Genomic DNA, 26,141 nt, shown 5'->3' with positions numbered 1-26,141 from the left:
GGCTAGATATAGTCTGACTCACTTCGACGCACAGCAAGGGCTCTGGAACCAGTTCTCTTGAGAGGGGCTGGACACTCTTCCACTCTGGCGTTGCCGGCAGTGAGAGGCGACGGGCTGGGGTGGCAATTCTTGTTTCCACCCGGCTCAAAGCCTGCACGTTGGAGTTCCACCCAGTGGACGAGAGGGTAGCTTCTCTCCGCCTTTGGGTGGGGGGTGGGGGTGGGTGGGGGGGGGGGGGGGGGGTCCTGACTGTTGTTTGCGCTTACGCGCCAAACGCCAGCTCAGAGTACCCACCCTGTTTGGATTCACTCGAGGGAGTACTGGAGAGTGCTCCCCCGGGTGATTCCCTCATTCTACTGGGGGACTTCAACGCTCATGTTGGCAACAACAGTGAAACCTGGAGAGGCGTGATTGGGAAGAATGGCCGCCCGGATCTGAACCCAAGTGGTGTTTTGTTATTGGACTTTTGTGCTCGTCACAGATTGTCAATAACAAACACCATGTTCAAACATAAGGGTGTCCATATGTGCACTTGGCACCAGGACACCCTAGGCCGCAGTTCCATGATCGACTTTGTAGTTGTGTCATCGAATTTGCGGTCTCATGTTTTGGACACTCGGGTGAAGAGAGGGGCGGAGCTTTCTACCGATCACCACCTGGTGGTGAGTTGGCTGCGATGGTGGGGGAGGATGCCGGACAGACCTGGCAGGTACAAATGCATTGTGAGGGTTTGCTGGGAACGCCTGTCAGAGTCTCCTGTCAGAGAGAGTTTAAATTCCCACCTCCGGAAGAATTTTGAACATGTCACGAGGGAGGCGCTGGACATTGAGTCCGAGTAGACGATGTTCCGTACCTCGGGGCGGCCGATTGAAGCTGTGGCCGCCGCAAGGTGGTTGGTGCCTGTCGTGGCGGTAATCCTAGAAGGTTGCCGTCAAGCTGAAGAAAGAGTCCTATCGGGCTCTTTTGGCTCATAGGACTCCGGAGGCAGCAGACAGGTACCGACAGGCCAAGCGGTGTGCAGCTTCAGCGGTTGCGGAGGCAAAAACTCGGACATGGGAGGAGTTCGGGGAAGCCATGGAAAACGACTTCCGGACGGCTTCGAAGCGATTCAAGACCACCAACCGCCGCCTCAGGAAGGGGAAGCAGTGCAATGTCAACACCGTGTATGGTGGGGATGGTGTTCTGCTGACCTCGACTGCAGATGTTGTGGATCGGTGGAGGGAATACTTCGAAGACCTCCTCAATCCTACCAGCACGTCTTCCTATGAGGAAGCAGTTCCTGGGGAATCTGTGGTGGGCTCTCCTATTTCTGAGGCTGAGGTTGCCGAGGTAGTTAAAAAGCTCCTCTGTGACAAGGGCCCGGGGGTGGATGAGATCCGCCCGGAGTTCCTTAAGGCTCTGGATGCTGTGAGGCTGTCTTGGTTGACAAGACTGCAACACGCATGGACATCGGGGGCGGTACCTCTGGATTGGCAGACCGAAGTAGTGGTTCCTCTCTTTAAGAAGGGGAACCAGAGGGTGTGTTCCAACTATCGTGGGATCACACTCCTCAGCCTTCCCGGTAAGGTCTATTCAGGTGTACTGGAGAGAAGGCTACACCGGATAGTCGGACCTCGGATTCAGGAGGAACAGTGTGGTTTTCGTCCTGGTCGTGGAACTGTGGACCAGCTCTATACTCTCGGTAGGGTCTTTGAGGGTGCATGGGAGTTTGCCCAACCAGTCTACATGTGCTTTGTGGACTTGGAAGTCCTGTGGGGAGTGCTCAGAGAGTATGGGGTATCGGACTGTCTTATTGTGGCGGTCCGCTCCCTGTATAATCAGTGTCAGAGCTTGGTCCGCATTGCCAGCAGTAAGTCGGACCCGTTTCCAGTGAGGGTTGGACTCCGCCAAGGCTGCCCTTTGTCACCGATTCTGTTCATAACTTTTATGGACAGAATTTTTACGTGCAGTCAGGGCGTTGAGGGTATCTGGTTTGGTGGCTGCAGGATTAGGTCTCTGCTATTTGCAGATGATGTGGTCCTGATGGCTTCATCTGGCCAAGATCTCCAGCTCTCACTGGATCGGTTCGCAGCCGAGTGTGAAGTGACTGGGATGGGAATCAGCAAGTCCGAGTCCATGGTTCTTGCCCGGAAAAGGGTGGAGTGCCATCTCCGGGTTGGGGAGGAGAACTTGCCCCCCAAGTGGAGGAGTTCAAGTACCTCGGAGTCTTGTTCACGAGTGAGGCAAAGGTGGATTGTGAGATCGACAGGCGGATCGGTGAGGCGTCTTCAGTAATGCGGACGCTGTATCAATCCGTTGTGGTGAAGAAGGAGCTGAAACGGAAGGCAAAGCTCTCAATTTACGGTCGATCTACGTTCCCATCCTCACCTATGGTCATGAGCTTTGGGTCATGACCGAAAGGACAAGATCACAGGTACAAGCGGCCGAAATGAGTTTCCTCCGCCGGGTGGCTTGGCTCTCCCTTAGAGATAGGGTGAGAAGCTCTGTCATCCGGGAGGAGCTCAAAGTAAAGCGGCTGCTCTTCCACATCGAGAGGAGCCAGATGAGGTGGCTCGGGCATCTGGTCAGGATGCCACCCGAGCGCCTCTCTAGGGAGGTGTTTCGGGCATGTCCAACCGGTAGGAGACCACGGGGAAGACCCAGGACACGTTGGGAAGACTATGTCTCCCGGCTGGCCTGGGAACGCCTCGGGATCCCCCGGGAGGAGCTGGACGAAGTGGCTGGGGAGAGGGAAGTCTGGGCTTCCCTGCTTAGGCTGCTTCCCCCGCGACCCGACCTCGGATAAGCGGAAGAAGATGGATGGATTATTTGAACAATATCCAGTGCTGTGGTATTTCAATTAACTGGAATCCAGAGCGCTTTGAGCCCCTATTGTAGTGAATCACACCTGAGCCATCATATATTAATCAAATCTTTAATGAACAAGTGAAAGTAAACAATGTGATGAAGAACATTTTACATCAATCAATCTAGGGATCTAGATATCTGGTCAGGACACTCCTCACTCTTTTGCCTTCACCTTCATTGTCCATTCCTTTTTGGTGACTTTATATACTCTGGACCTAGACGTTGAGTCCGCGACATACATGGCGGACAATAACTGATACAGTCTGCTTTGCCAGTCCAAATACATTCAATGTTTTTCGTAGTCTTCCCTCGTCGGTCAGGTAATACAAAGCACACGCTACCATTTTTATCACATCCACGGGAGCCCGCATTCTCGTTTTCTCTCCTTCGACAAATGGACAAAGTTTATCGTTTAGTAGGATCACAGCTGACCTGGACATTCGAAAGTTCTCTTGCCGTCTGAGATGTGTTGTATCCGAAATAGCTGCAATCGTGCGTTTTCTTCTCTTAAGGTATTCATGTGTGATTTGCACAAGCGTCTGTACATGTAGAAAAGTGAGAAACACGGGCATGTCTGGATGACTCGCCTTCATAGTTCCAGTGGTTAGGTCCGGTTGTTATGAAGCTGGCTGTGGCGCATTCTTACTGACGTCACTTCATGTGTGGGGTGCGGCCTTTCTGACTTCCCTTCCTCTCCGAACTCAGTTTGTAAACGATCAATGAGTCCATACAAAGCTAAGAGCCAAAGATTCAAGATATACACGGTGCACTTACCCGTGTAAAAAATTATCCAAGGAGAGGAATTCTAAACGATGGTTTAGTGTGGCTTAAACGGGGCTTAGGCTAAATAATTATTTGTTTAAGGGGTTATCCTGCTTAGTGTAGACATAGCCTACCGCGGCATAGCAAACCGCGGCTCTAGAGCCACATGCGGCTTCGCCAAGTTAGCTAGCTACACGCTCTGTCATGTTTTCTGATTAATTACTACTTTAATTTCATGAATATCATCCACGTCTTTTTCTCAGCACTGTCCTTCATACTCACTTTCTTTATTCCCATAGTTGGAAAACAAAGTTGTGTTGATCTCTCATTAACATACTTCTAGCAAGTAAGCCCTGATTTTTGTTGGCGGCTCTTACGGGTTTACTGTGGTATCCACCAAGCCAATTAATGTTTGTATCTCAAATGTTTGCTTAAAACATAAAGCATAACAATTAGCCGAGACACTGTTCTTTTCTCAAAGCACTCTGAATAAAAAACAACAACAACAACAGGTTTAGGATTCTAAAATACGGAATGAAATCCCTATTCTGTATTCTATAGAAGATACCATCCATCCATCTATTTGCTACCGCTTGTCCCTTTCAGGGTTGTGGGGGGTGTACATCCTAGTAGACTGCAGTGTGCAGTATAACATCCATTAGTTTTTGTTTTTTTTGTCAGAAACAAAATCCCCACAAGCAAGTAATCATGCCAAATTAAACTATTACATTGTACGGTAAAACAAGGGTTTCCAACCTTTTTTCTTGTGAGAGCTACTTTGACAAAATGAAAATGGCCAAGAGCTACTCATTTTGTGAACATTTATTTTCATAGCTTCTCTCAACCCAAACAAACTAAATAAGCTTGTTTTGTCATCTTGAATAAAAGACACATTTTTTGGGGGGAAAAAAACAAACAAAAAAATACCAATGTAGGGAAATTATGCTCAGTATTACATATTTCACTCATTGACGTACTTGTTTACATTTGTTAAACAAAAGTCTGTCTCAATTTTTTTCATCGAAATATTACGTTTTGTGTCTCTTATTGGTATGGGCATCTTATTATACATCACACCTTACACACACAGTGCATATACTTTGAAGGTACATTTTAAGATGTGTCGGGACAAGCGGTAGAAAATGGATGCATGGATGGAATATTAAGCCCTTAATCCAGGAGTCGACAACCCAAAAATACAAAAAACTAATCTGTCTGGAGCCGCAAAAAATTAAAAGCTGTATATAAGTCTTATAATGAAGGCAACACATGACGTAAGTGTTTATCCATCCATCCATCCATGTTCTACTGCTTATCCCTTTCAGGGTCGTGGGGGGTGCTGAAGCCTATATCAGCTGCATCCGGGCGGTAGACAGGGTACACCTTGGACAAGTCGCCACCTCAACGTAAGTGGCTATATTAGCTATATTTGCCTACTATCAAAATTACTATGTATTGCAGGCTGACGTAAATCTTTGTTGACAGAATTGTTGAAATGTAATATTTATTCTACGCATTTTTAAAACATTAGAAACCATTAGTAAATCAGAGGCTACTCAGAAGTTGAGATAACTCCTGGAAATTACTGACTTTTAATGGCCAAAGGTATAGATGTGTGTGTCCAAGTTAAAGGAAACGGCAGGCTGTCTTTTTTTAATATATTTATTACAATCTTTGGCAAGCGCGGTAATGTTTGCTGCGGTCTGGAACAACATGGCACACTATCTGAAATGCAGCCAATATTACATACAGATAATGTGTCACGAGACATGCAAAACTAAATTATATACAAAGAGGATAAAAGAAAAGGATATTAAATGAGCTCAAATATACTTACAAATGAGGCATAATGATGCAATATGTACATACAACTAGCCTAAATAGCATGTTAGCATTAATTAGCTTGCAGTCATGCACTGACCAAATATGCCTGATTAACACTCCAACAAGTCAATTACATCAACACAGCTCAGCTTTGTGCATTCATGCACAGCATAAAACGTTTGGTGGACAAAATTAACGTTTGGTGGACAAAATGAGACAAAGAAGGAGTGGGATATTTTACATGTAAACAAACTGTCGTGTCACAGTCCACACTATGGTGAGTTCAAGAACCGCCAAAATTAGTGGGACAAAACAATGTTCACCAAATACTCTCATCATTAAAGCATACACACAAACATATTAAACAGTAGGCTTTCTAACAATTGGGAAGGTTTGTGTCATGTTTGTCCTCAAACAAAAAACATACTAAAACAAAAAAATAATTTTCCTCCCAATCTTTTTCCATTTTCAATCCTTTTTTACTGCTCGTATGGATTCTTCATTCATTACTTCGTTTTACAGTATATATATATATATATATATATATATATATATATATATATATATATATATATATATATATATAGCAATTTTTTTTTAACCAAATGCGGCCCCCGAGTCAAAAAGTTTGGGGACCCCTGGTTTAAATTTAAAAAATATTTTTTCTTAAGAGTGTATAAATCAACTCCATCTCATTTTAGTATTTTTTCACGGTATCTGGCTTGTAAATATACCTCTAAACCTTTCAAAATAGCCCCAAATCTGCACTAATGCATGTAAATAAACAGTAGCCTATGGGACTCTTGCCCTCCACCGAAAACCCAGAAGTGCCTTTTGGTCACGTGATTGAAAACCTAACAATTTGAGGACATGACTTGACTGTAATGCAAGCATGTCCACAGGAGAATATTGAATCAAGTAATAATGAAATTCTACCAGAACTACTATAAAGGACTTTTTTTTTTCTCTTGCTATTTTTCATCATCAACATAAGAGGAAATGCAGCCCTCCGGAATGATGTATGGGGTGAATGCATCATAAAGTCGAAACATCTGAAGAATGTTCAAAAGAAAATGTCTCTTAAAAAATACATTGGTGATGCGAGGTAGACAAAGTTTGTTTTGTGATATACACAGGTTTTTTTTCTCAAGTGTCACTAGAAATAGAATAGAGGAAACAGTATTATATGAATTAAAAACTAATATAAGCACATTTGATATGATATTAATAAACAAAACTGTGACAATAAGTTATATAACAAGGATAAACATAGTGATGAGACTCATCAAGTAGTGTGCCCATATGCTGTAGATACATCCATACCTTCTGCATGTGCATTCATTTTTCTCATTCATATTCACAAAGGAAAATGTCAACAAAAACTGTCCTTCATGTACGGTATGAACTCAACCTTGGCACTAAAACTGTTGCACACCCCAATTCAATCCGCAATGAAAAAAAAAAAAGTAAATACTTGTTGCATGTTTTTTTCCCCTTTAAGGCAAGAGAATTAGTTAAAAATCTTAGTGCACGTTTGCACATCAGTGGTGCTTTCAAGGCCGGGAGAGTGCCCTTTGCTCAAGGGCACTGGCACACCCTCACACCATGTCAGTCACAATGGCCTGCGGCTTTTTCGCTTTTGCTGCTGACTGTCTGGATGGTCTTTTTTTGGCTTTGGTTCACAGCACACGCCATCCTTCTCACGGGCAAAGAGATGAGATGGAAATTTAAGCTCTCAATTTCTTTCATAACGTGACATTCATGCAACCAGCAACATGTGCAACCGCGCCTTTTTAACAATGCATTGGAAAAAACCGTCTCAAAATACTTTAATATGCGTACCAGACTAGTAGGGTTGTACAGTATACCGGTATTAGTCGTCGTCGTCATGTCATTGCTGGTTTACAAGCAGAGGAGCATGTTCGGCAGCGCACAATTACAGAGTACTTACAAACAGACACAGTGGGTAGACAGAAAAGGGAGAACGGACGCATTTTGGCTTAAAAACTAACGATAAAGGTGAAGTTATAACACTGAAACGCCCACCGGAAGAGGTGCTTTAAGACATGGCTAGCTAGCTAGCGGCTAAAGTCAAGCCCCAGTCTGCAGTGTTTTAGCTACTTCTAAATCACTAATCCTTGCCTCCATGGCGACAAATAAAATATGTTTCTTACAAGTATCATCCCTGCAGGACGAGGAATAGCTAAACATGCTTCACTACACACCGTAGCTCACCGGCGTCAAAATGTAAACAAACGCCATTGGTGGATCTACACCTAACCTCCACTGTAACGATACCAAGTACAGGAGCGTATCTCGTCTATACTACTATGGTTACGTCGATAAAGAAACGTATTTATTTATTTTAAAAAAAATTATATTATGTTTATAAACTCAGGAAATATGTCCCTGGACACATGAGGACTTAAAAATATGACCAATGTAGGATCCTGGAACGACTTGGTATTGGATTGATACCCAAATGTGTGGTATCATCCAAAACTAATGTAAAGTATCCAAACAACAGAAGAATAAGTGATTACATTTTAACAGAAGTGTAGATGGAACATGTTAAAAGTGAATGTAAGCAGATATTAACAGTAAATGAACATGTAGATTAATAATTAATTTTTTACCACGTGTCCTTAATAATGTTGACACAATTATAGAATGGAAAATTACACAATATGTTACTGCATTTGTCAGCAGACTAAATTAGGAGCCTTTCTTTGCTTACTTACTACTAAAATACAAGTTGTCTAGTATGTTCACTATTTTATTTAAGGACAAACTTGCAATAAGAAACGTATGTTTAATGCAACATAATATTTTTTGTTAAAATAAAGCCAATAATGCGTTTTTTGTGGTCCCCTTTATCTAGAAAAGTATCGAAAAGTACAGAAAAGTATCGAAATAATTTTGGTACCGGTACAAAGTATAGGAACAATACTACAGACTAGTAATTCTCAATTTAAGATAGACTACATGCCTGTGTGTAACCTGAACGCATCCTATAGTAACATTATGTCTACAAAAGCAAATAACCTCCTTTAATTAGCCCGGTCAAAAAACATTGGCATTAACAGTTGTGGCTGTAGGCAACTTCCATTAGTTCAATGGTGAGTGTCCAACAGCTTTATCTAAAAATGTTTGTGCTGCTCAGCTTTGTTATATTTGCCATTAGGGATGTATACAGAGTCCCGGTATTTTTAGGTACCGGTTCCTAATTGGGTCGGTCCCAGCGGGCCGTAAAACTTTGGGACTAATGTTACTGCTATCTGTACTTTTTTTATCCAGCTGACCGTCGTAATTATGACACACACGCGCTGAAAGATTCTGCAAAGCATAAAAAAAAACATGGCAGAACAGCAAATCGGAGTCGACCTATTACCGCCCCACTTCTGGGTACGCAAAGGTAAACAGAATCATAGATTTGCGCGTCATCGGAATCGCAGACGGATTCAATTTTCGCTAACACAAAATCTATATGCGGAAAGTCCCAGAAATTGCCGTAATCTGACTGAGGGGAAATCATTTTTACCATGCACTTGACAAATGGAGACCATGGACACCATGGAGTCGTGCCGGCCAGGGGCCAGCACCCAATACACAGCCCTGCACGGTGCACCATTCTGGGGCCATTTCTGTGCTTGCCTGATGGATACACGGCCACCTCAAACTACCAAACTATCTAATAAAGGCCGAACATTTTCCAAATGACTTCCACATGCCAGGTGATATGTTTCTTTTGCAAATATGATGACTACTTGTCGCCATAGATGTGTGAAAACTTGAAGACATGTCAACCCAAATTTACCGTATTTTCCGGACTATATGGCGCACTTAATTTTTTTTCTTTCTCAAAACTCGACAGTGCGCCTTATAACCCGCTGCGCCTAATGTAAGGAATACGTTTGGTTGAGCTTACCCACTTCGAAGCTATTTTATTTACCAGTAGATGGCAGTCAAACATAATAGATAAGTGTAGGCTGCACTTTGATGGCAATATGTCTCAAATAAACAACACCAACATTTTAAATGTTCCATTGAAAATATAGAACATTACACACAGCGCTCAAAAATCTATCAAAATGTTTTAGTACGACTTTGGTAAGCTATGAAGCCGCACCGCTTGAAGGATTGTCGGCGCATTAAACATACGAGTATTATTATGGTGTGTGTATAAGGTAAGACATATTATCTGGCGTTTTGTTTAGCAATATTATGCAAAAGCAACTTTTCTTACCTTCTGGTACCTGCTGATCTGTATTTGGGATCTGCATAAGTCCTGACACCGTAGTCAATAAGCTTCTTCTTTTTCTCTATCTTCTTATGTGACATTCATCCTATGCTGTTGCCATTTCTAATATAAAGCAGTGTAACATTTTGACCAAAGAACCACCATTACATGTTATGTAGACCAGTGGTCCCCAACCTTTTTGTAGCTACGGACCGGGGGGGGGGGGGGGGGGGGGGGGGGGTTATGGTATTTTTTTATTTTTTTTTTGTCATAAAGAAATACAATCATGTGTGCTTACGCACTGTATCCCTGCAGACTGTATTGATATATATTGATATATAATGTATATATTGTGTTTTTTATGTTGATTTAATAAAATTTAAAAAAAAAATATATATATATATATATTTTTTTATTTCTTGTGTGGCCCGGTACCAAACGGCCCAAGGACCGGTAACGGGCCGCGGCCCGGTGGTTGGGGAACACTGATGTAGACCACAAGGAAGTGTTTTCAGTTTAGAAAAAAACAAATAAAATAAAATGACTCCTTTAATGCGCTCTATAATCCGGTGTGCCTAATAGATGAAAAAAGATCAAAATTAGACCATTCATCTGCAGTGCGCATTATAATCCGGTGCGCCCTATGGTCCGGAAAATACGGTATTGGTACGTTGTTATTGTGCGTTTTCTTATTTAATTTCCTTTTATATTCACTTAGAATGTTAATAAAATGTTGAACTAATCCCTAGTTTATTCAGTTGTTGTCCAGATGCTATACAACTGGCAGGTTAAAAACAATGTAAAAAAAAGTGACATTAAAGGCCTACTGAAATTATTTTTTTAAATTTAAACGGGGATAGCAGATCCATTCTATGTGTCATACTTGATCATTTCGCGATAGTGCCATATTTTTGCAGAAAGGATTTAGTAGAGAACATCGACGATAAAGTTCACAACTTTTGGTCGCTGATAAAAAAAGCCTTGCCTGTACCGGAAGTAGCGTGACGTCAAAGGTTGAAAGGCTCCTCACATTTCCCCATTGTTTTCAATACAGCGAGAACGATTTAGCCCGAGAAAGCGACGATTACCCCATTAATTTGAGCCAGGATGAACGATTCGTGGATGAGGAACGTGGGAGTGAAGGACTAGGGTGCAGTGCAGGACGCATCTTTTTTCGCTCTGACCGTAACTTAGGTACAAGCTGGCTCATTGGATTCCACACTCTCTCCTTTTTCTATTGTGGATCACGGATTTGTATTTTAAACCACCTCTTGAAAATGAGAGTTGAGAACGCGAAATGAACATTCACAGTGACTTTTATTTCCACGACAATACATCGGCAAAACACCTTAGCTACGGAGCTAACGTGATAGCATCGGGCTTAACTGCATATAGAAACAAAAGAAATAAGCCCCTGACTGGAAGGATAGACAGAACATCAACAATACTATTAAACCATGGACCTGTAAATACACGGTTAATGCTTAATTTCCAGCCTGGCGAAGCTTAACAATGCTGTTGCTAATGACGCCATTGAAGGTAACTTAGCAACAGGACCTCACGGAGCTATGCTAAAAACATTAGCTATCCACCTACGCCAGCCAGCCCTCATCTGCTCATCAACACCCGTGCTCACCTGCGTTCCAGCGATCGACGGAGCGACAAAGGACTTCACCCGATCACCGATGCAGTCGGCGGCTAGCAGCGGATAGCGCGTCTGCTATCCACCTCAAAGTCCTCCTGTTTGTGTTGCTGGAGCCAGCCGCTAATACACCGATCCCACCTACAACTTTCTTCTTTGCAGTCTTCATTGTTTGTTAAACAAATTGCAAAAGATTCACCAACACAGATGTCCAGAATACTGTGGAATTTTGAGATGAAAACAGAGCTTTTTTGTATTGGATTCAATGGCGTCCGAATACTTCCGTTTCAACGTTTGAAGTCACGCGCATACGTCATCATACATACACGTTTTCAACCGGAAGTTTAGCGAGACATTTAAAATTGCACTTTATAAGTTAACCCGGCCGTATTGGCATGTGTTGCAATGTTAAGATTTCCTCATTGATATATAAACTATCAGACTGCGTGGTCGGTAGTAGTGGCTTTCAGTAGGCCTTTAATAGAGATGAGATGATTCATTTTTTTTGCCATATTGCCCAGCCCTATAAGGATGTGATAACCAGCTTGGAATAAAGACAAATAAGGAAGCAACACCACACAAAAGTTTGTAGCACAACAATATTTCCTCCTCAAAAGACCCTCAAAATCCAGTGTCAAGCAGTCCAGTAATTCACAGGCCAATATTAATCCACTCAATATATTGTATTGATCTATATTACAAATTTGATATGATATAAATTAAGATATGATGTACAGTACCACATAAAAGGTCTGCGCTCCATAAATATTATTTACAGCTGAGTGTAATTGCGATGAATAGAAACAGAGTGATGGGTGTTTACAAGATGATGACATCACAGCATTTCATCTTACACTGCAAACATAGTTGACTTGTTTAAGACTTTAAAAGCAGGTGTTGATAAAAGACTTTCCTGTTGTTAGATGTTACATAATATTAACACCTTGTGCCAATAATTTTTTTTATAAAAATGCATTTTTTAACATCCAATTACATATAGTACTGATAAGATAAATTCCGGTATTGATAAGGCTATCGTCTCCATAAAATCCTAACGATACACATGCCTACTTGCCATGATGTTGTTTACAATGAACTAATCGGCAGTATTAATGCTGACTGAGCAGTTTGCTCCTTACTATTACAACCGTTCTGTTGCTGCAGTCAAGTGTAACTTACAGACCAATGTTAAACAATGTACTTGTATATAAAATGCTTTTTGGGGGCATTTTTTGGAAATATCACCACCTTTTTCCAATTAATGTCTTCTTTGTGGTTTAGGTAAATCCACACCCCTGGCTATAATCGGGAACAAAAAGTCTGTATTTATTTTAAGTGTTATTAATTTAGTTTTAGATATAGTCTTGACGAAAATGTATTGTAGTTTTTATTTTTTATTTTTAGTCGTCTGAATAAAATTAAGTTTTAGTCCAGTTTTAGTCAATGAAATTACACAAAATTTGTGTCTGCTAAAATTACAGAAAATTGGTGGACTAAAATATAAATTATAAAAGATAAGGCCTCTTTAAAGTTGCCTTGAACGCACCTTTATTTAGACCAGGGGTGTCAAATGTACGGTCCGCGGGCCAGATCAGGCCCACGAACAGGTTTTATCCGGCCCGCGGGATGAGTTTGCTAAGTATAAAAATTAACCTGACATTTTTGAATGAAAGAAACAGCTCTTGTAAATGTGTCCACTCGATGTCGCAATAGCAATTTTTAAATCTTTGTAGATGATGCAACATATGTACACAATAAACCACATGTCGAGGAAAATGAGCAAACTACATAAATAACATCCTGTTATTTGATTTTTATATAATTTTTTTATCTTGATAGATTGAAAATTAACACCAATGAGTTGACTGATGCAGTGTTTTTCAACCTTTTTGGGCACATTTTTTGTGTTGAAAAAATCCGGAGGCACACCACCAGCAGAAAAAAACGAAGCTCAGTTGAAAGTAAAATGTCGTTGTCGCAATTGGTGGATATGACTTTAAACCATAACCAAGCATGCATCACTATAGCTCTTGTCTCAAAGTAGGTGTACTGTCACGACCTGTCACATCAAGCCGTGACTTATTTTGAGTTGTTTGCTGTTTTCCTGTGTGTAGTGTTTTATTTCTTGTCTTGCGCTCCTATTTTGGTGGCTTTTTCTTTTTTTTTTGGTATTTTCCTGTAGCAGTTTCATGTCTTCCTTTGAGTGATATTTCCCGCATCTTCTTTGTTTTAGCAATCAATAATATTTCAGTTGTTTTTATCCTTCTTTGTGGGGACATTGCTGATTGTCATGTCATGTTTGGATGTACTTTGTGGACGCCGTCTTTGCTGTCGTCCAGCATTATGCTTTTGTTTACTTTGTAGCCAGTTCAGTTTTAGTTTTGTTCTGCATAGCCTTCCCAAAGCTTCAATGCCTTTTCTTAGGGGCTCTCACCTTTTATTTATTTTTGGTTAAAGCCTTAGATACCTTTTTACCTGCACCCTGCCTCCCGCTGCCACCTACTGATATGGAAGAGTATTACACGGTTACTCTGCCGAGCTCTAGACAGCACCGACACTCAACAACAACACATAATTTGTAGACTATATATATTACTGGTTTGCAAAAAATCTTTTTAACCCAAATAGGTGAACACCATACTGTATCTCACGGCATACTAGTGTGTCGCAGCACAGTGGTTGAAAAACACTTGACTGATGAACATTATCACATAATTTATTCAGAAAATATAAATAACGACAAATAAATTATTAACCGCAACATGTAAGTGTAAAAAAAAACAACAACATTATGATTTGTACAGAATGTGCTTGTTCTATTTTTAAACAAAGAAAACAATCGGAAGTTGTCTTTATTTTTCAGTTATCGTGCCGTGATTTTACCAGTCCGGCCCACTTGGGAGTAGATTTTTCTCCCATGTGGCCCCCGATCTAAAATGAGTTTGACACCCCTGATTTAGACAAACTGCAAGCATTTGTTTAACACAAAAGTAGCATGATCTTATGGTGAGGAACAATACAGTTATGTTTTGCCCCACAGGTCAATGTCAATAAATAACCTTAAGACACTTTTTTTTTACTTTTCTTTTTTTGGCAAAACAGGTGTGTATATGTGTTGTGAAGCGCAGTTACAATGCATGCTCTAGCTCTTTCATTATAATTTGTGTATTAGCGCGGAAAACCAGAAGCAGAAAATAAGCATTTGTGGCATGGCAAATGTCATTTGTTTACAAATGGTTGCCCCAAACATTAATAAATAGGAAACATTGCATCCAGGGCCGTAACAAGGAATTGACAAATACCGAGGTCAAAAATTGGTTGTCTAAGAGAAATTTTGAAAGGCTGAAATCCTTGGTATCTCAGCGCCATATAAATTATATTACCTTTGGCATAACAATGAATTTCCAGAATAACAAAAGCTTAAATTGAGCTATAACTATCACTCATCTAATATATTTGATAATCAGCATGATTTTGTAGCAGTCCACTTTTTTTTATTATTATCCTGAAGTTTAGCATATTGAACAATTTTTATATCATTGAAACATACATTTTTATTTAGTGACAGAGCGTGATGTGGTGGGAATACATTTGGGGTAAGCTATTATATGAAGCGCCTCGTCATTCAATAATTTACATTTTAACGTGCTTCTTCACGCACAATGCACAATTTTTCAGGACTTATGCAGATCCCAAATACAAATCAGCAGGTACCAGAAGGCAAGAAAAGTTGCTTTTGCGTAATATTGCGAAACTAAATGCCAGATAATGTCTTACCTTATACGCACACCATAATAATACTCGTATGTTGAAGCACATCAAGCGGTGCGGCTTCATAGCTTACCAAAGTAATACCAAAACATTTTGATAGATTTTTGAGCGCTGTGTGTAATGTTCTATATTTTCAATGGACCATATACAATGTTGGTGTTGTTTACTTGAGACCAATCATACTGCAGTCTACACGTATCTCTTTTGTTTGACTGCCATCTACTGGTCACACTTATCATTACACCATGTACCAAATAAAATAGCTTTGAGGTGGGTAAGCTCAACCAAACGTATTCCTTACATTAAGGCTGTCGAGTTTTGAGAAAAAAAATGATTTTAATTGCGCCTTATATTCCGAAATATACGGTACAATCTTTGGTTAGTTTAGAGTTGTGCAGATGTCACGATAACCTGTCTGCTGATGTCGTCATAGTTTAAACAATGCAAATAGTTCTCTTTTCTTTCTCCCAGGTGTACAATTATTTTGTTGTGGAACTTGTTAAAATATATATAGATTTGTTTTGGCGGTCAGAGATCCAACTTACTTATTTCACAAAGAAACACATCTGATTTGCTCTCTTTCATAACTCACTCCCGGCCGGTCTCTCGTACGCTGCCAAAGAGCTGCAATTTGATGTATTCCGAATTCGTCCCACCCATCTAAAGACAAAATTAAATATGATTGGATTTCGCTTCTGGCCAGCGTGCATTTGTTTTGATTAGTCATCTTATTTTAGTCAGGGGGAAAATAGGTTGTTGAAAATAATGCATGTACAGTCGTGGTGAAAAGTTTACATACACTTGTAAAGGACATAATGTCATGGCTGTCTTGAGTTTCCAATAATTTCTACAACTCTTATTTTTTTGTGATAGAGTGATTGGAGCACATACTTGTTGGTCACAAAAATCATTCATGAAGTTTGGTTCTTTTATGAATTTATTATGGGTCTACTGAAAATGTGAGCAAATCTGCTGGGTCAAAAGTATACATACAGCAATGTTAATATTTGGTTTCATGTCCCGAATAAAACCTGTTCACGGGCCTGATCCGGCCCGCGGGCCTTACGCTTGACACCCCTGCTGTAAACTGTAAGTATGTGTGTATATGAAAGTTGTGTCGTGGTTTGTGCAGCCCTTTGAGGCATTTGTGATTGAGGGCTATATAAGTAAACTTTGATCGATTGATAGGTTAGATAGAGAGAGTACGATTACGAATTCAGTGGTATTAAATTATTTGAGTGTGCCCCGGTCCCCTCTGTAGTGGAAATGGTGGGCCCCCGAGGTGAAAAAGGTTTAAGATCCCTCTGAATTAAACAATACGAAATAAAATCCACAACAGATTATCATAATCATTGCGACCTGCAACAAGCAACTTTTTTTTGTACTATTGATGCTCATAATTCCCAGGGTTTGTGAATGCAAATTCATTCGCTCTAAACGTCATTGGTGCATAATGAGGAAGTGTTGTTGTTGTTGTTGTTGTGGCTACTTGCCAGATACTTGCTTTGCTGCTGGCTTGTTGAAGGTCAGCAATCAAGCATAAAAAGAGTGTCATACTCTTGTGTGCATCTGTTGAAACGCTACATTCACATCTACACATGCATATTTTTTTTCCATTTTGGAGACAATCAGTTTCCAGGGTTTAAATTGGAAATGCCCAAATGTTGAGGCCTGTCCTATGAATAAATGACCATAATGACTCACATAAAAACAGCACATCAAGCCAAGTTCATTTTATTTCCATTGCGCCAACTCATAGCAAACGTTATCTGAAGACACGTTCCATGTTCCTCATACATCAAAGTAAAGCAACTGAACCCCACATGAGCAAGCACTTTAGCGACGGAAGCTGGGAAAAAGCCTCTAAAGATCTCTCAAACAGAACCGAGCTTGTGAGGGTGTGGGGTGGCTGCCTGCCTGGTTAGCTTGAGATGGAGAGACAACAAAGCGCTACATTTATTTCTGGCAAGGAGGTACACTGCTCATGTAAGTTTGTTGGTTTCCACCCCTCTACCCTTTTTTTTTTTTTTACAAAACCCAAGATCTGTGAAGTTGGCACGTTGTGTAAATCGTAAATAAAAACAGAACACAATGATTTGCAAATCCTTTTCAACTTATATTCAATTGAATAGACTGCAAAGACAAGATGCTTAATGTTCATTGTCTTGTTGAAATAAGCAGGGGCGTCCATGATAACGTTGCTTGGATGGCAACACATGTTGCTCCAAAACCTGCATGTATACCTTTCAGTAGAGATGTCCGATAATAGCTTTTTTGCAGATATCCGATATTCTGATATTGTCCAACTCTTAATTACCTATTCCGATATGAACCGATACCGATATATACAGTCATGGAATTAACATATTATTATGCCTAATTTTGTCGTGATGCCCCGCTGGATGCATTAAACAATGTAACAAGGTTTTCCAAAATAAATCAACTCAAGTTATGGAAAAAAATGCCAACTTGGCACTGCCATATTTATTATTGAAGTCACAAAGTGCATTATTTTTTTTTAACATGCCTCAAAACAGCAGCTTGGAATTTGGTACATGCTCTCTCTTAAAGAGCATGAGGAGGTTGAGGTGGGCGGGGTTGAGTTGGTAGGGGGTAGGGGAAAGCGGGGAGTGTATATTGTAGCGTCCCGGAAGAGTTAGTGCTGCAAGGGGTTCTGGGTATTTGTTCTGTTGTGTTTATGTTGTGTTACGGTGCGGATGTTCTCCCGAAATGTGTTTGTCATTCTTGTTTGGTGTGGGTTCACAGTGTGGCGCATATTTGTAACAGTGTTAAAGTTGTTTATACGGCTACCCTCAGTGTGACCAGTATGGCTGTTGACCAAGTATGACTTGCATTCACTTGTGTGTGTTAAAAGCCGTAGGTATTATGTGATTGGGCCGGCACGCAAATGCAGTTACTTTAAGGTTAATTGGCGCTCTGTACTACTCCCTACGTCCGTGTACACAGCGACGTTTTACAAAGTCATAAATTTTACTTTTTTAAAACCGATACCGATAATTTTGAAACCGATACCGATAATTTCTGATATTACATTTTAAAGCATTTATCGGCCGATAATATCGGCAGTCCGATATTATCGGACATCCCTACCTTTCAGCATTAATGGTGCCTTCACAGATGTGTAAGTTACCCATGCCTTGGGAACTAATACACCCCCATACCATCACAGATGCTGGCTTTTGAACTTTGCGCCTATAACAATCCGAATGGTTCTTTTCCTCTTTGTTCCAGAGGACACGACTTCCTTAGTTTACAAAATCAATTTGAAATGTAGACTCGTCAGACCACAGAACACTTTTCCACTTTGCATCAGTCCATCTTAGATGAGCTCGGACCCGGCAAGCCGGCTGCGTTTCTGGGTGTTGTTGATACATTTCTTTCGCTTTGCATAGTAGAGTTTTAACTAGCACTTACAGATGTAACAACAAACTGTAGTTACTGACAGTGGTTTTCTGAAGTGTTCCTGAGGCCATGTGGTGATATCCTTTACACACTGATGTCGCTTTTTGATGCAGTACCGCCTGAGGGTCCTTGTTTGTGAATGACTGAGCATTTCATGGAAGCTGCTTTTATACCCAATCATGGTACCCACCTGTTCCCAATTAGCCTGTTCACCTGTGGGATGTTCCAAATAAGTGTTTGATGAGCATTCCTCAATTTTCTCAGTCTTTTTTGCCACTTGTGCCATCTTTTTTGAAACATGCTGCAGGCATCAAATTCCAAATGAGCTAATATTTGCAAAAAATAAAGTTTTCCAGTTTGAACGTTAAGTATCTTGTCTTTGCAGTCTATTCAATTGAATATAGGTTGAAAAGGATTAGCAAATCATTGTATTCTGCTTTTATTTACCATTTACACAACGTGCCAACTTCACTGGTTTTGGGTTTTGTAATATGCCTACTTATCTACTTGGATTTTGGGAGTTTTTCCCCAAAGATGCTTTTATTCTCATTTGTAAAGAATCCACAAATGACAATTTCAGAAAACAAGATAATCAAAATAAAATAAACGCCATACAAGTAGTACAACATGGATGGATGGTAATTATTTAAACTTATCAATTAAGTCAATAATGGATTACACATACCTCTGCCAAATTGTATCTTCGATGAACAAAATTGGCTGCAGGGTCAACAACATTAAACAAAATGTGGCTTTGCATAAAAGATAGGAACAACAGTTGAATTAGTCATTACAATATATTTAATCAAAATGCCCAGACCACAGAACTTTCCTCCAAAAGGTCTTCCATGTGATGAGAGATGACATTTTTTTTAGCTGTTTGGCCACAATGCCTACCGTCAAGCATGGTGGTGGTAGTATTATTCTCTGGGCTTGTTTTGCTGTCAATGGAACCGGTGCGTTACAGAGAGTAAATGGGACAATGAAAAAGGAGGGTTACCTCCAAATTCTTCAGGACAATCTAAAATCATCAGCCCGGAGGTTGGGTCTTGGGCGCAGTTGGGTGTTCCAACAGGACAATGACTCCAAACACACGTCAAAAATGGTAAAGGAATGGCTAAATCAGGCCAGAATTAAGGTTTTAGAATGGTCTTCCCAAAGTCCCGACTTAAAGGTGTGGACAATGCTGAACAAACAAGTCCATGTCAGAAAACCAACACATTTAGCTGAACTGCACCAATTTTGTCAAAAGGAGTGGTCAAATATATATATATATATACAATACCGTTCAAAAGTTTGGGGTCGCCCAAACAATTTTGTGGAATAGCCTTCATTTTTAAGAACAAGAATAGACTGTCGAGTTTCAGATGAAAGTTCTCTTTTTCTGGCCATTTTGAGCGTTTAATTGACCCCACAAATGTGATGCTCCAGAAACTCAATCTGCTCAAAGGAAAGTCAGTTTTGTAGCTTCTGTAACGAGCTAAACTGTTTTCAGATGTGTGAACATGATTTCACAAGGGTTTTCTAATCATCAATTAGCCTTCTGAGCCAATGAGCAAACACATTGTACCATTAGAACACTGGAGTGATAGTTGCTGGAAATGGGCCTCTATACACCTATGTAGATATTGCACCAAAAACCAGACATTTGCAGCTAGAATAGTCATTTACCACATTAGCAATGTATAGAGTGTATTTCTTTAAAGTTAAAAGACTAGTTTAAAGTTATCTTCATTGAAAAGTACAGTGCTTTTCCTTAAAAAATAAGGACATTTCAATGTGACCCCAAACATTTGAACGGTAGTGTATATATATATATATATATATATATATATATATATATATATATATATATATATATATATATATATATATATATATATATATATATATATATATATATATATTTCATTTGACAGGACCTGAGAGTAAATAGTATCTCTTTATCATCACCTATTGGCCCGGCATGCACATTGCAGCGTTGTTGTAGCTCCACTTGAACAGAGATTGCTTTGAACTCCCATTTTTACTCGGTAATCTACGCCCTCTGATGTTCACTCATTGATTCCACACGTGACAAATGCTTAAAGCTTTGGCGGAGGGCCGACTTTTATCAGCTGGAGATGAGTGACTCCGCTACATAGAGGGCCGCTGGGGGGGGGGGGGGACGAGAGGTCACGGGCTGTACAGTAAGTGTACTTATCAAAGACAGCGGTTGTTTCAAGCTGACAAACTCCGTTGCCTTCTTCTTCCCTTGTTAAAATGATCGCGGGATGAAACGGCGGCGAGGCGAGGCAGTAAATTTGATGGAGAATAGCGGAAAGAGAAACTCTCATTGTGTAACGGCTTTCCACAAAGGTCATAAAAAGACGCCCTGCAGGTACAAATGTGCTGTGGAGGCTCGGGCCAGCCGAGGAGGACTTGTTTGCAAAAGTGGTGACACGTGCATTTTATGCAAAAGCACCTAGAGATAATGGTCTTAAAGTGTGTGTGTGTGTGTGTGTGTGTGTGTGTGTGTGTGTGTGTGTGTGTGTGTGTGTGTGTGTGGTGCTGCACACAATCCAATACCACAACAATCATATATAATGTCCTTTCTTTTATTTCCCTCAGCCAGAGAGGAAGTGTATATTACCGTCCCCACATGAACCGTCAGCAGACTTGTGTTCAAAACGATGGTATTCGAGGTATCACTTCCCCGGTTGCGTCATTTCAGGGTTTTTTTTGTCATTTGTAACCATGGCGATACCTTGCTGTGCCACCGCCTTAAGTAAATAAGTGTTGTTTACAGACACTGCACGCCAACATGCCCGGGGACCTTTTAGAGTCGCATCCTGCTGTCAGACGACAACGACGACTAAGACTTGTTCGGCTCCCTTCCGCTTTCATGATTGAGAAGTGCGGTGGCCTGGAAGTGTCAAAAGTGGTTACTTTGTGTTTAAACTGTTGTTTCAGCCAGCAGTGCGGAACAAAAAGACGGTAGACCAAAGAATACTACATCTGGCTTTGTAAAACCCACTTACCAAACATTTCACTTGACAGTTATTTTGATTATTTCCTTTACATTCCACTTCCTGTTTGCCTTTTCTCCTCTGGTCTGATCCCCACCTGACCCTGGATGCCAATCAGGTTGTCATTCCATGACAACAAGGGCTTCTTTTATGCGCTTGCCTGCTGTCTCTGTAATCCTCGCGTCAATGGCAACACCAGACCGTAGAAAAAAAAAATAAAGACAAATAAGTAATATTTGCAAAACTATATATATTTTGTGTAAATAGCTTAAATGATTGTTTCTGGCCAAGAGTTGGTGGGCGGCCGAGGGTGGAGTCGGCTCTCTTGGTTGCTTTGTTGGGTCTGCTCCTGTCTCTGGCCATGCTCTCTCCCACCCCAGCAGACGATGGCATGGAGCACCGCAGAGGCCACCACAGTGTATATGTTTTTTTTGGTTTTTTTGTTGTTGTTTTACTTTTGTGGAAGAAATGGCTGGTTGCATCAGCTCTGCTCTTTTAATGTCTTTAATGTCCTTGGTGTTCTTTGATGTTTTCCTCTTACACACATGTTTATGTGTGATATGGCTATGAGATTTTGTTTTCCAGTCTCAGTCTGGACCTCTTCTCCAGGGGCCCAGACTTAGACTGCATATTTTTAATGTTTGTCTGCTCTTGAATGGGATTGTGCTGAACATCTTAAATTCCCCTCGGGGATTATTAAAGTATTTCTGATTCTGTTTTATCTGCTGCACATCTTTGAGCTTTGGTTTACCTGTGTTTCCATGACAACAAGGGCTTATTTCATGTACTTGCCTGCTGTCTCCGTAATCCTTGGGTCAATGGCAACACCAGACTGTAGAAAAAAAAACAATGGCATGCATCGAATTAGTAATAGAAATAAAGACACATAAAATAAAAAAAATTGTAAAACTGTGTATATTTTGTGTAAATAGCTTAAATTATTATTATTGTTTGAATTAAACATCAAAAACTGCAAGATGCTGGAAGGTACTATAGGTCGCCAGTACTGTAGGTCGACAATAAATAGAATTCTAAAAAACTAATTACAGAAAATAATATAAATAAGTATGTAATCATGTAAAGTAAATTCTTTACAGAAAGAAAAAAGTAGTTTTTTTCATTTAGAGGAAAACGCTGTAAAAAACACAGTAAATGTAACAATTTTACAATGAAATCTATTGCTACTTTACATTGCAACATGTGATGGATAACTTGCTTTGAAATCATTATTATTAGTATTTATTTATATTTAAAAAGTGGTTTGAATGTTTGATAATATATTTTTGCATAATTAGACAATATTTAAGTAAACATAATTTGCGGTTAAATGGAGTAAAAAATGTTTTTCCTCCCAAGAAAGAAATAATACATTTAGTAAGACAAGTTACAGAGCTTTATTTATACATATTATTTCCAGGCTTTCGAGGGCCAAATAAAATGAAGTGGCAGGCCACATCTGGCCCCCGGGCCCTGAGTTTGTAACCTGTGGTATAGCATGTTCCATACTGTAAAATTTGATTTTTAACACATGTATAAGTGTCATGACTTGTCATGACAGGTTTGGACTTTTTCTTATGTTCATGTATTTAGTTTTATTTACTTTTCAATAAGGATGTGCCGATCAGGGTTTTATGCTACCGATTCCGATACCGATCATCTATTGGTGAGTGACCAATGCCAATACCGTTCACATAAATTACATGCAAAAAAAAAAGTATGTTTTTTTATAGTGGGTGTTTTTGGCTGGCCACATTAGGGAAAACATAACCATATATTCACCCTAGTTTAGACAAACAAATTTTACTTACTTTTTCAATACACTAAATACAACATTCAGTCAAATACATTTATTCAGTCAAAAAGACAACTGAAAACTTAACCTGCTTGCGAGTATCTTTAACAGATTTAAATAATCTGGACTCTAAACAAGCTATATATTGCAAAACTAAAATAAATAAAGAGGTCACATATTTAAAATAATTTCAGTTCAGTTCAGTTTCAGTTTATCTGGAACATGCATACGATACAATGTAATGCGGCACATATTTCCAGTTGTTTCATTACAGCACGTCCGAAAAGGAGTAGGAAGAAGCTGATTTTATTTAATCCTACCCCTTTTCATACCATAGCAATTTTATCCTATTTCCTTGTTCTTTGTAGCATAACAGTGAACAAAAAAATAATATACAAATAATATACCATAGTAAATAAACAAATATTAAATAAATATATAATCTTTATCTGAATAAAAATTAAAAATTAAAAAAATTAACACCTGTAGTTTTAACAGTCTCTTAAACTGAATCATATTGGTGCTTTGTTTGATTTCTTTGGTTAATTAATTCCATAATTTAATCCCACATACTGATATGCTAAAGGTTTTAAGTGTTGCACAACCATACACATTTTAAATTAGATTTTCCTCTAAGGTTATATGTCTCCTCTTTTGTTGAGAATAATTTTTGTACATTCTTGGGTAGCGGGTTATAGTTTGCTTTGTACATTATTTTAGCTGTTTGCAAATGCATTGCCACATTGCCTAAATCAGTGGTCCCCAACCACCGGGTCGCGGCCCGGTACCGGTCCGTGGATCGATTGGTACCGGGCCGCACAAGAATAAAAAAAAAAAAAATTTTTTTATTTTTTTTATTTTATTTTATTTTTTTAAATCAACATAAAAAAACACAAGATACACTTACAATTAGTGCACCAACCCAAAAAACCTCCCTCCCCCATTCACACTCATTCACACTCATTCGCACAAAAGGGTTGTTTCTTTCTGTTATTAATATTTCTGGTTCCTACATTGTATATCAATATAGATCAATACAGTCTGCAGGGATACAGTCCGTAAGCACACATGATTGTATTTTGTTATGACAAAAAAAATAAAAATAAAAAATAAAAAAATAATAAAAATTCGAATAAACTATCAAATAGGTTCCTACACTGAAAATACCTTGTGCAATGTCAACAGAAAAACACAACTCAGTAAGCGTTATGATTTGTAAAATAAATAATATATGTATGTTGCTTTTTTTTTTTTGCCCATTTCCATCTTGCGCTTATATCTTGTTGTTGTCTTTTGGTGGGCTGGCTGAGTGGTTTCTGTATGCTCTGAAGTCTTGCATAGGCTAAAGGAGAATGCCGAAAATGCCCCACAATGCGTCTCCCTGTGGCAATAATGTCAACTAAGGCCCTGTCTACACTAAGCCGGATAACCCTTTAAACGAATAATTACTTAGCCTAAACCCCGTTTCAGCCACACTAAACCATCGTTTAAGGTTCCCCTCCTCGGATAATTTTTTACACGGGTAAATGCGCCGTGTATTTCTTGAATCTCCGGCTCTTAGCTTTGTATGGACTCATTGATCGTTTACAAACTGAGTTCGGAGAGGAAGTGACGGCAAAAAGACACACAGGAAGTGACATCAGAAAGAACGCGCCACAGCCAGCTTCATAATAAAGCGGTTTCGTAACTCGGAGCTAACCACTGGAAATATGGAGGCGAGTCATCCAGACATACCCGTGTTTCTCCTTCCGTCTGTACAGACGCTTGTGGAAATCACACATGAATACCTTAAGAGAAAGCTATTGCAGCTATTTGGGATACAACACTTCTCAGACGGCAAGAGAACTTTCCAATGTCCAGGTCAGCTGTGATTCTACTTACTGAAAAACTTTGTTCATTTGTCGAAGGAGAGACAACGAGAATGCAGGCTCCCGTAGATGTGATTAAAAAAAGGTAGCGTGTGCTTTGTATTACCTGGCCGTCGAGGGAAGACTACGGAAATTGGTGAATACTTTTGGACTGGAAAAGGAGACTGTATCAGTTATTGTCCGCCATGTATGTCGCGGACTCAACGTCTAGGTCCAGAGTATATAAAGTCACCAAAAACCAATGGACAATGAAGGTGAAGGCAAAAGAGTGAGGAGTGTCCTGACCAGATATCTAGATACCTAGATTGACTGATGTAAAATGTTCTTTATCACATTGTTTACTTTCACGTGTCCCATACAGATTTGATTAATTTATGATGGCTCAGGTGTGATTCACTACATTAGGGCCCCACAGCACACTGGATTCTGGTTAATTGAAATACCACAACACTGGATATTGTTCAGATTAGTTCAATTTAAGAACTTGCACACAAAGCAACACTGGAGGTGACTAAGACGTGCGCATTTTCCGCGCATACGTATTGGGTCGCGTTGCACCGGCGGACGGACGGGTGGAGGTGGTCTTAAACCACCATTGTGTGTGTGTGTGGATAAGGTTAGGTGGGATTTACCCTGGATAACCTTAGTAGTGTAAAAGGGGCCTAAAGCTCACTGTGACAGCACTGCATGGTGGATGGCCAGCTGCAGTGTGTGTGCCATACATCCCAAACTTGGTAATCCAGCATCCGTCATACCTTTCACCATGTTACGGGCATTATCTCTCAGGACCACGTGCACCTTGTCTTTTGGAATATACCACGTTTGGAACATTTTTGTAAATGCGTCTGCTCACTCTGCTCAAGCTACAGCAGTGTGGGAGCCAGAAAACTCCTGCGCATGGAGAACAGCTTTTTGAAGTCGGAAATTTGAATCAGTCCAGTGAGCTGTAAAGCTCGACATCGCC

At 40.1% G+C, this 26,141-nt stretch overlaps 1 long non-coding RNA gene across 1 annotated transcript in view; it reads left to right on the top strand.

The window, feature by feature from the left end:
- The window catches only part of LOC133665287 (uncharacterized), an 80,077-nt gene that overhangs the window by 25,243 nt on the left and 28,693 nt on the right, over positions 1 to 26,141 (top strand). Inside the window, exon 3 of the long non-coding RNA XR_009828731.1 lies at positions 4,935 to 5,015. This is a non-coding gene — a long non-coding RNA (uncharacterized LOC133665287). The remainder of the gene's footprint in view (positions 1 to 4,934; positions 5,016 to 26,141) is intronic.

The sequence above is a fragment of the Entelurus aequoreus genome, linkage group LG14, assembly GCF_033978785.1.
Source record: "Entelurus aequoreus isolate RoL-2023_Sb linkage group LG14, RoL_Eaeq_v1.1, whole genome shotgun sequence".
Lineage (NCBI taxonomy): Eukaryota > Metazoa > Chordata > Actinopteri > Syngnathiformes > Syngnathidae > Entelurus > Entelurus aequoreus.
Note: the sequence above shows the minus strand (reverse complement) of the source record. Positions and strands in the feature narration are given on the sequence as shown.